Source organism: Lycorma delicatula, chromosome 7 (assembly GCF_047948215.1).
Source record: "Lycorma delicatula isolate Av1 chromosome 7, ASM4794821v1, whole genome shotgun sequence".
NCBI lineage: Eukaryota > Metazoa > Arthropoda > Insecta > Hemiptera > Fulgoridae > Lycorma > Lycorma delicatula.
This window is the reverse complement of record NC_134461.1, coordinates 82332398-82344845: the sequence shown is the minus strand read 5'-3', so window position 1 is coordinate 82344845 and position 12448 is coordinate 82332398.

Here is a 12448-nt window from a genome sequence, read left to right as displayed (position 1 = left end):
TATTAGTTTCACTGCCCATAAATATTGATCCTTGCTGCTGGGTCTTTATAATTATCGGACGGGCATTTAATTATTTAATAGCGTTTACATATTTATTTTTATTTTAAGATGGACGGAGTTTGAGAATTGCGATCCGGTCCTAGTAGATCGGGGTTTGAGTGTTATTTTTTTACTTGGGTTATTATACTGAAGTTTGCTTGGTCCTCGGCAATATTTATACCCCGGATGTAGGGCTTGACCTGTAGTAACAGTAGCCGATCCAGCCTTTTGTTCTTTCAAGCGTAATGGTTTCTACTCTCCGCAACTTCTACGCTTTTCTATAAATTCTTTCTAGAAAGAATTTCTTTGTTGTCTCTTCTGAATTTATAGTTCTTCATTTTCCCTCTTCTTTTTTTGTTGAAGCTTCTCTACCCATAACAACATTATAGTCAAAATCAGATCTTCAGATTAATTGAAAATAAGAATTCTCCATTTTACAAAATACAAGTTATCAGATCATTATGTAAAAAAATTGTATGAAGTTTGTAATCTTTCATTGAAATTGCAGTTTCTCTTTTCTCTAGTAAATAGAATAAGAATGTAATTCTTTTAAATTTAGTAGAATTTTTATACGTTAAATTAAAACTTACAAGATTAATTTCCTGTTAATAAACATAAAACACTTAGAAAGCCGGGTAGACACTAATTAGAATCAGTTTGCTTATCTCACGAAACCATAATGCTCCTCTGACTTGGATTTTTAATCAGTCAAGCGGATCATGAACAAACGTTTTTCTTTAATTAGTACATTGTCGAGCTCCTTTTAAATTTTATAAAATATTTCTAACAGTCTTAGTGAAATTTGTTTGTGCGTGATTTTTTTTTAACAGATTTCAGTAAAAAGTATGGATTCTCAGTTCGAACTGTATTTCATCAAGTGGACTAGCTTCCATGATTCTTATTAGTATAATTGTTAAAAATTACGTAAGTTTCACTAGGTATGCCGTTTGAAGTTATATAATAACTTTGTAAACGATTTTTTAAATAAGAAATGCTTTGCCTAGAGAATAGAATTTTTTATTACTCTTATATAGAACCTTCATAAATTTTTTCATGTAATAGAATATATTTACTATAATGTTATAGCATAATGATATATATACCACTAGGTCCTGATATCCAAAATCAACGCGATTTTGGATTTGTATCTAAAATAAATAAGCTTTCAAAAGAATCATTAGATTTTCTTTAAATTTTATCATAATTAAAGGTTAATGATTAACTGGTTATATTTACAAATTGTTCTATTTACTATTGTAAATAGAACCATAGTAAAAATTATTTCTAGCGATTAGTTTTATCCTGAGAATATTCACACCTCGTACATTGCAGTCTATTTTGATTATCGATCTTTAGCGTTTGCGAATGAAGTATACTTTTGGACAAGTAGAAAACTCTATAAAAAATCTATTTGAACACTTTTTAGTAAACCACATTATCGGTTTTCGCTTTAGGTGCGAGAATAACCGTAGAGTTAAATAAGACGCCACGAAAAACTGGGAGGAACAATCTTCCCGTAGGTGAATTCCGTTTTTTCATACAACGAACTTTTATTAAGACATTCTTGTATTTAAAAAAAAATAGAGTCAAATATTTTCATTTTTGTCCTTATTTTGGGAATTCCTAAACTTGTTCCTACGTTGCCATAGATTATAAGCCGTTTCGAATAACTTACTCTATAAGTAGTTGTGAAATAGGTACCATTAATTTAATTTACTGTCTATATAACTTTCATAATAGGTAAATTAAAATTTTAATTTTATATTGATTTGAAACTGATTAATATAATACGTCACAGATATCTGTAACCACTAAACCATTCGAAAAGTTATGACTCATTAATTGATATTGGTTTTTTTTTTGTTATAAGTTATTAATTTTAGAATATACAGGAATTAACTTTGATAAAGTATTACTAAATCATTATTTAAAAATAATTTTGTTATATAATCTTATAATTATAAAAGGTGGTTGATTATTATTTTTAATTTGATAAAACTAATCGTATAAATACTGAAACTTCCGTTGTTTAATTAAACAAAATGAAAAGAAAAATATAATTCTTGTACGGTTTTTGTGTTTTGTATGGGTCAGCAAACGGTTCAGATAATAATATCCGGTGATTCATATCCTTTAAGTTATTGTTTCTTTCCCTCATATTTCTTAAGAATAAGCGCGCGCGCACATACACACACACACACACACACACATATATATATATATTTATATTTATTCCTAAAACTGATTTAAATTATGATTTTTTTTTAGACTTTTGTACCGTATTACTTTCGATTCCGAGTAGTGGGGGATGGTGAAATTGAATTTTCTTTAACAGGATTACGAAATACCATCCTCTTAAAATTTAGCTTATATATATATATATATGTACATTGGCATATGAAAAGATTATACACACCAATTAATTAATTGCTAAATAAAAACCAATGTAAATAAATACATACAAAACGTTTTTTTCCTAATGTGTACGTTGCAATCTGTTAATCTACGAACAGTCGTCAGCCCCCCCCCCCCCCCCCCCAAATGGTCCAATGAGAAGAGAATGATATTTATGACATGTAAATGAGGTGCAGTCTTTTACAGACTCAGGCCAACCATTCCCGAGACATGTGATTAATTGAACTCCAACCATGAAAGTACCCATTGTCTAGTATTCTAATCCGTATAAAAAAAACTAACTTTTATTAAGATTTGAACCTCAGAATCTTCCACTTCTAAAATCAGCTGTTAAATAGTTGATTTGCGACGACGAGTTAATCACTAACCAGCCCTAAGCCCAGTGAGCTAAGTTTTTATAAATAAAACAATATAAACAATCGGATTAATTTTACAAATACTTTTTAATTTTTAAAGCTCAATATTATTTATTCAACATTGGAATGTTGAAATTAATTATTATAAACCTTTCCTTTAAATGGGGAAACAAACGATTGCAATAAATTTGATAATTATGTATTAAAACATTAATTATCGTTATTTGTGTAAATTAAATATCTAAATATTTAACTGCTTCCATTTAAAATTTATTTTAAGATTTAAAAATAATCTCTTGAATCAGTTTTATATATATGTGTGTGTGTGTGTGTGTGTGTGTGTGTGTGGCCTTGTTCTGTATGACAATCATTGAAATTAAAAAATACATTAATTGCACTGTTTTTCAAAGAATTTCCTTTGATTCAATTAAAATTTATTAGTTCTTCACGTTGATTAGATATATTACGTATTAGATAACAGTTAAATTTTTTTTTATAAAACTCACTTCCCACAGAAAAGTATATGTCAGTTTATTGCTTCTCAGGGTCATAGTGTTTCTTATGAATGCGATTCAAGTAAAACATCTAAAGAATAAATGTCACAGTCTAGTTGCTTTTTCTGAGATTAATGATGTTTTAACATACATTCAATCCTATGATGAGAACAAAGTAAAAATATTATTTGTAGAACTGGATATCAACTGTATATAAATGGACTTGCTTATTTATTTATCTGTAAAAAAATATAGGACACGGTAAAAAAAGCAACAATATTTCATTCTTCACTCCTCTTAGTAAGCCAGGCGTAAAATGCTTGATATTCTTGGAAATGGCAAAGTTATTTTTAGAAATGACTTTGTCTTGTGTCAGATAACTTATAACCATTACTGCCATAAAATATACATATATAATCATTTAATTTATATTACCATACCCCCTCGCGGCTTTGCCCTCCCTACACATCCGTATAAAAATTCAAAAATGGGAAAATTTTTTTAATAATTATATGCGGGCTGTACTTTCTGAGTTATTGCTATTCACAAGTTACCGGATAAAATAGATTAGATGAATAATAACTTTTCAGTAAAATAAAATGTCATAAAACTTGATTAAAATAGAGAACTATAACACTTGGGTAAATTATATTTTTGTTTTGTCGCAAACTTGGAATTAAAATTATTTGTTTATTAGGATTTCCAGTTCTGTAAAATTCTACATATGATTGGCCGTAGAGAAATACTCCGAATAGAGATCCATTCCAAAATGATTGAAAGTTTGGCATTGCGATTTGTCAATAGTAATAGCAAAAGAAATTCTGACGGGGAATTGTAGATATTTTAATTGAAATAGATATACAGGCATCAAAGGGATTCGAGGAATAAATACAATTTTTCCTGTCTCTGGCCTATTAAGAATTATAACTTTAATGATATTGTTATGGATAGCTCTAATATGTAGTCTGGTAACATTACACAGATAGGGAGGTGGAAGGTTACAAAACAACATAATTACAGAACCAACTTTTATTTTCAATTTTTGAGGAGGAGTTCATCCTTAAATTTAGTAAAGCATATTATAACTTTCTGAAAAAGTCGATATTGATATCAAAATTTAAAAAATTAAGTTAAATTCCTCAAACCATCAAAATTTTATTAAATATGTAAATAGTTGTCATTACTTCTAATGACTTTTACGTATAATTCAATAATAATACAAATTTATTACTTTCCTGACATCATAGCTCAAAAACAAAACAAAAAAGTGGCGCTAATGTCCGTAAGTACGTACGAATGTATTAGTAGTATTGGCGCGTTTGAAACTTAATAACTTTTGACTGGATAAACCAATTTTGATGAAATTTTATACAGAGATTCGTTATACGGAGCAATTTGTTGGAAAAATGTTGGGTTCAATACCTGTAGGGGGTGAAGTAGATAGTTTTTTGGGATTAATTTTCTCAAAATTTTGTTAAAATAACCCCCTTTTACATTAAGCTCAGTACATGCGTGTATGTCATTAAACCATTTACTTTTTTTTAATTTTGCCACAAAATTTTCCCTTTCCTTAAAATCGGAAAAAGCTGTTTTTTTATTGTACTAGCAGACCCGGTAATGCTTCGCTATTGCTAGATTTGAGTATATATATATATATATATATAGATTAAATTAACACAATTGAAAGTTTGATAAAACATTAACAAAATGAACATTACGGAACTTATTTAATTTAACCTTTCCCTTTATCTTTTCTCCCTTTTCCCATTTCCTCATTTCAATTTTCCCATTTACCCTTTATCAATTTTAGTTATTACCACATCCCCTTTCCCCCTTCCCTTCCCTCATTTCCCCCCTAATTTTCTCTTTTCTTTTTTCTCCTTTCCCATTTCCATTTCCTTTTCCCGTTTTTCATTTTCCCCGTTTTCCCTTTTTTTTCTTTTTTCAGTTTTCTGTTTCTTCTCTTTTTACCTTCTTCCCTTTTACCTTTATCGATTTTTCCCTTTTCCCTCTTTCCCTATTCCGATTTTTCCCTTTCTCATTTTCCCCCCCCGCGCGTAAATCGGCCCAGTAGTTTTTTAGTCTATAGCAGACACACATATCGGAAACATTGAAATGGAATCGTAAAATATTTAATATAGCGTGTGTTGCTTTTACGTTCAAATGATAGCGCTGTTTTTCAAAAAAAGCATGTTTTTACCTGTCCAGGTGTGATATCTTAGGTATATAAATAGTAGGTATATAAAAGCAAGCGCGTACGCTTGGGTCGATATTGCCATAACAATGATCGATATAAACAATATCTATCGATATAAACTATGATATAAAATTTAGTAAAAGAAGTTCTAGGTTACTTATTTATACTTTTTTTTCTTTTATATATATAATAGTGAGATTGGTGACGTTTGATCTGTGGTAAACATTCCGGACCGTCATAAGAAAAAAACAGTAAAAACTTCCTAATAATTAATTAAGCAATTATCGCGGTTATCGGGAAAAAACGAAAAAGACGTCTCTATATTAATGAGATTTTGCATGCATAATATTGTAAAATTAATTAAAATTGAAATCATATTTATTTTAAACTAATTTATATGATGTTTGTTTCTCTGAAGAATTTCCCATCATTCAATATAAATCATATTTATTAACTTATGTTTAAATTTAGAAAAAAATATATTAAATGGTTTCTGCCTATCGCATATATAAAGTATCACTTAAGTAATTGATACCAATCAATTTATACCTAATTCATGGAAATCAACGCAAGAATTTCGGTGTTACGGGGGTCACAAATATATTACTCTCTTGTTGCAGTCTAATAAAAATGAAATACTCGTGTATATAAGTAATTAAATTAATTGTTTAACCTAATAAAAAACTGTTAATAAATTGCTAGCTTAATTTATTGGAAATATTAATCACGTAACAAAAGAGTTACGTGTTTAATAAGTTTGATAAAAAGATACGTGTTTGAAAAAACGAATTTAAATAAATAATTTTTTTTTCAAAATTTTATTTTTTAAATTTATTTTTGAAGTCATAATTAATTTTTAGCAGAAACTATAAGTTTGAGTATTTAGTGAAAATGTAACTTTGCAAATCTCCTCAATATATTATATTTATAATTTTGTATGTATTTTTTTCCTACTTTCAAAAATAGAATGAGGAAATCTTATAAATAGTATTACTTATTTACATCATTTATTTTTCTTTTTTTTTGTGAGGGATGTATTTCCTATTTAAAAAGTGATTACAACATTTATAACTTTTTTTCCTCATTTATGACTTTTTTCCTTAATAAACTACAAAATCGTGATTAGTTATATAGATAAATAACTGAAAGTTTTCATCTAATATTTTCTAAGTAATTTCAATTTTTTTTGTAAATTCCAAATTTTAGTAGTAGTTAAAGCTAATAAATTTCTCACGCGAAGTACAGCAGTACAATCGTATCTTTTTTATTACAACCAGTATCGATTAGCATTAACAAAATATTCTTTTTTATAAAAAAAAAATAGGGTAATCCACGAAGACTAACAAATTATGGTCTATTTCCAAATATGTTGTTAATACTTTCAATATATGTTCTATTGATGAAAAAAATTCACATAAATATAGGTTCGCAAATGTTTCATTAGCGAGTGTCGGCTGGCGAAAGATTTCGCCCTGATTTCTGCGCTTTCGGAAAAATAAGCCGGGTTGTAATTCTTGGGACCCAAATTAAGGAGTTAATTTAACCGGTTTGATAAGAAATCTAACGTACAAATAAAAATAAAAAAATTTCAGAACTGTATTTTTAGTATTTTTTTAGAAATCTCGGGTAAAGCATAAAAGGTTGGGGTCGAAAAACATACTATTTTATGTTTGGAGTAAAATAACTTTGTTAAATCTCACTGACGTATAAAAAAAAATGTAAAAACATACTTTTAAATAAATTTCAAAAATGGATTAACCAGTAAACATAAATAGAAGATAATTTTGTTTTCAATAGAATAATTAGAATAATACGTATAAAGTTGTCTATTTTCGTAAGACCACAATGAAAAGCATGGGGCGTGACCTCAATTCTATTTTGCACCTCAATTTATGTTCATCCAATATACAACTAGGTGTTGCATATTGAAGATTGAAGCTGTCATTTCCATTTTGAATCAAAACCTTTATCTTACTTGAAGAATTTATGTAGATATTAAATATGAAAGCGCACCCCATGCTTTATTGTTGTGGTCTTGCGAAAATAAACCACTTTATACATGTTTTTTTGTTGGAAACAAAGTTATCTTATATGTATGTTTACTGGGTAATCCATTTTTTATTTTGTTTAAAAGCATATTTAAAAAAAATATTTATTTATTTTTTTTATTTATACGTTTTATTAGTACGATGTTTAAATATTTACGGGAGTAAAAATAATACGGGAGTTTTCGATATCTGGTATAAAAGTGTTTGAAGCGTTATGTTGGTTGATTGACTACATCGATGTTCATCCCAAAAACCTATTGTACACATGTACTACTCTCTCTGCGTATGTGTAATATCCGTTAACTGTTGACTCTGGAACGAAAGTAAGTTAAAGAAAAAAATATCTTTCGACACGCCGGAAGCCGGCGGAAGATTTCACCGGCGCTAAGTAGGAGATAAAAAAGATTTCCACCTTAAAGTTCAAATTTACTCAATACGACAATGGTTGCATGTGAAAAAAAGTTTCACATGTTTAGCATAAAACAACCCCCGAATCCAGAATTGCTTACAAATCCAGCAAAAGTTTGGTCATCCCTTGTCGTAAGGGTTGGTCATATCAAAAATTGTTTCAGAAAAAAGTTTTAGATAATGTTTAGAGGATTAACGACCACTTTAAACAGATTCGATACTGTGCCTATTAAGGTAGGTATGATTTTTTGTCTTCGAAACCCCATTTTTTCCATCCTCTGACCCAATGGTTGGTGATATCAAAAACCTTTACTTCGATAAATTTTAGGCCCTTATCCAAAGAATAGTAGGAACTTTAAACAAATTCGTTATTTTACGTAATAAGAAAGTTAAAGCGATATTTTGTTTTTTTTTTCGAAAAAGCCCCCCTAATTACCAACCCCATGGTTAGATTTTTCCCATTAAAGAACTCGATCAATTTTTGATTCTTATCGTGTCCAAAAGAAAGTGAATTATTTGAATATATAAACTATTGAACTGAAAGTGTTTTTGGGGTCTGGGAGATGTGAAATGGGAAGATATGTCGAAATTTTACTGAAGTCGAATCATAGTATCCATTACAATACGTAGCTTTCTTATGAAATCTACCTAATAACGTGTAAAAATATAACATCTTTTCGTTTGTTCCTGATAACTACAAAAACTACTGAACCAGTTTTTACGAAATTTTAACTGCAGCTTTCTTGTGACCCCCGGAATGTTTACCACAGTTCAAACTTCGGCCGAATCGCAGGAGTATCGGTGATATTTATCCCCCCTATTAGTTGTGGAGTCTAGACATCGATCTCTTGTTGCTGGGTCTTTTTTATTATCGGGCGAGTATTTAAATTTTAATGGCGGTTATTTGAAGATGGACGGATTTGGGAATAGCGTTCAGGTCATTTTTTAAATCGGGTTTTGAAATGTCATTTTTACATTTTTAAATACTATTCCTTCGGAAATTAGCAAAATGTTTACGTGTTTCCCCCGATGCGATTCCCCTTCAGTCCGTTCACTGAAGCCCTTTCGGTCTAGCAGGTATCCACCTGATGAAGGGATAGACCCCAGTTTTTTTGGAGGGTGCAATGTACTTCCTTCCCGGAGGGAATCCCACGTGTTACCTATGGGCTAATTTTTGTAAGAGGAAGGAAGGAAAGATGGTTTTGTAGATTCTGTTCAAACTTCAGCAATCTCATAGCAAGTATAAATAAATTACCATAGAACTAAGTAAATTTAATATCATTATTAATACGATTATTATTATTGCCTTTGTTATTATCTACTTCATTAAAGAATTATTACGTGATTTACTGCAGCTGTTATTATCTGTAAAAGATCAGTTTAATATTATCGTAATATATCTAGAAACAGGTTTGTTTAATAATAAAATTAAAGGAAATCACTACCATTTACATATTTAACAACTGAAAGAAAAGTTGTTAGTCATCCAAATTAATCTATTTAATCCGTTAAGTTATGAATAACGAAAACTCAAAGTACAACAGCCCGCGTACATTTTCTAAAAAAAAAACAAACAATTTCCAATTTTTTAAGTTCTATACCTATGAAAAGCACTGGTGAAGTCTGGTGAAGCACTTGGTAAAAACTAAATACAAACGCAAGAATTTCGAAATTTATTAAAAATCAAAATGATATAGCTTAAATGTCTCGAAAACTACCATACTCATAAATACAGTTTTTACATCTATTTTTTCAATACTTTAGACCAGATTTCATATAAAATCACTAAATTTACCTGTTTTTATTTTATCACAGGCACAGAAATCAGGGGGAAATCGTTTATTAGGCGACACTTACCTTTTCTTCGAGCCTTTTCTTCCTAGCTTTTTTCGAACCTGTTTCTATATAAATTTTCTTCTTTTTTACCAGTAGAACATATCTTGAAAGTTTGTTACAGGTATAAAATTTGTTCAAAGGTATTGTTCTTAATACTTTAATTTTTTTCATGGAATGAAGCTTTTTATATAATAATAATTGCAAGTATTTATAATTGTTAATTTTATTCTCTTTTTAATCATAATTTATGATAAATACAGAATTTTTCTTTTGCTGAATGTGTAATAAAATTTTGTTGATTATTTATGTGTATTAAATTGCTTTAGTTGAAATTAATGCAGTACACTTTGATTTAGGTTATTGTGTAGAGGAAAAAACATTTAATTGTGACATCATCTGAATATTGAATATTTTTTAGGGGTTATCATCTATTTTTTTTTTTTTAGAGTGCATCATCAATATATATATATATATATATATATATATAAATCATTAGAATAAATTTGTTAAACCTATATATTTTTAAATTTATAAAATCTGATATGGACACCACATGACTTCCTTGTACGCCTATTAAATTACATATACACGTTTTTCGCTGCTATTCATTTAAACTTATTCCATTTGAAAGTGAAATACGATCCTTCGTTCTTTAATAAAGTGGAATAGTTACACAATTGCATTTTGGTGGTCACCACATTGCGTAACATTTTTTTGTGGTGTCCGTATCAGCATTTTATATTAGTTTATATATTAATTTTGTTTCACGTCGCTCAAGTAGTTACGTGGTGTAAATGAGAACATGTCGAATCCGTAACTATGCACACATCGGTTCGAATCCCAATTCATATACATATATCTTTTTTAATTTAATTATTTATTTATTTATAAGTATTAATCTCTGTAAAAATTTTTGAATTGAAATGAAAAATACATAAAATTTTATTTCACCAATAACTTCTATTTTTTTTCATGTAATTTTTTTTTAATTTTTATTATTTAATTATTATTTATTGTAAATGATTTGTTACAACCAGAGGTTAGTAATCGCTAATGGATGAATATATTTAAATTAAAAAAAAGTATATGAAGTCGGATTCGACCGATGTCCCTTCCACTTGTAAAATCCAAATATTTCATTAATTAAGATTTTATTTGGCTATTAACTCTGGAACCAATTAAAATACGTACCACTTATAATATATCGTTGAAAAGCTGTCAATGAGGGCTTATTACTACAGTGAAGAAAAAGTCCAAAATCCACAGTTTTGGGATTTTGGACTTTTTTGGACACTTTTGGTTTAGTCGATTGCAATCAAAAGGGGAGGTGAACAATTAGATGTTACAACAGTCCTAAATACAAAATTTCAACAATCTACGGCTTATCTTTAGAGTTATGCGAGATACGTACGTCAGACGTCATGCTGAAACTAGTCAAAATGGATTCAGTGATGGTCATAATGGATATTTCCGTTGAAATCTGAAAAACGAAATTTTTTGGAATTACAATACTTCCTTTATTTCGTACTAGGAAGTAAAAATGGTAGCTCCCCTTGATAAAGAATTTGATATATTTTGTTTTTTTTCTTTTATTTGTAAATCGTTTGTATAAATATAAAATATATATATATACTCGTATAAGTATAAAATACATTAGGTTTATTCAAAAAATACCAGACCTTATATTTTTTTAATAAATGGACAGTATTTATATGTTATTTAACTGCATGTTTTTTATTACCTTATCAGTAATTCATCTTACCTTATGGATAAACCATCAAACCATATCGTGTTTGATTACAGGATGTATTGAATAACATATTACTGCATCAAGTATTGATAAAACCTTTGTGATAATCCAGCTAAATTAATATATGAAATTCAACAAGTATTCTTCAACAATGCTATGAAGATTAGGTAATCTATATCTGTTTCAAAAACATTGAATTTCGTTATCAATAGTGTTTTTATCGGCATGGGGAGTTATATAATGAACACACTCCAAAAGTTAAAACAGTTAACAAATTAAATTATTTAAAAACATTATATTCGTTGGTGTTCATTAGAAAAAACAAAATATAGAAATACTAAAATTAGTAACTTAATCAATGTTCCTTCCTCATTATCATTTCTTGTCCTGATGTTTTTAATCAAACATTTTTTTCCTTCGTTTGCTATACATGTTTTCCTTACATATGGCTGTATGATTTTTTTTGTATTATTTTCCTGATAAAATGCCACTTAAAAAATTGTAATTTAAGAACTGAGATAATTTTAAAGTTGCTTGAATCCCATTTTGAAATAAAACTTCCAGATGTGTTTTATACAACGGGAAAAACGGTGATCTTTTTTATAGATTTGATCCCCAAAGATATTGTGATAGAGAATGGAAATTAAATCATCGATGATGTGAAATATTTTCATTCTAATATTATAAGATTGGATACTCTTTTAAAACGCCTCGATAAATGAACGAAATATCTGAAATCATTAAAAATTATTATAATAGAATTAAGTTTTCTGAAGTTATAACGTATAAACACGGCGGATGAAATTTTAGAAATGGATGAAAGAATACTGGTATTTTTCGTAAATTCTGCACGACAACATTTGTTTATTTTGTATATATTTTCTGCCTTGCACATAAAAAAAATC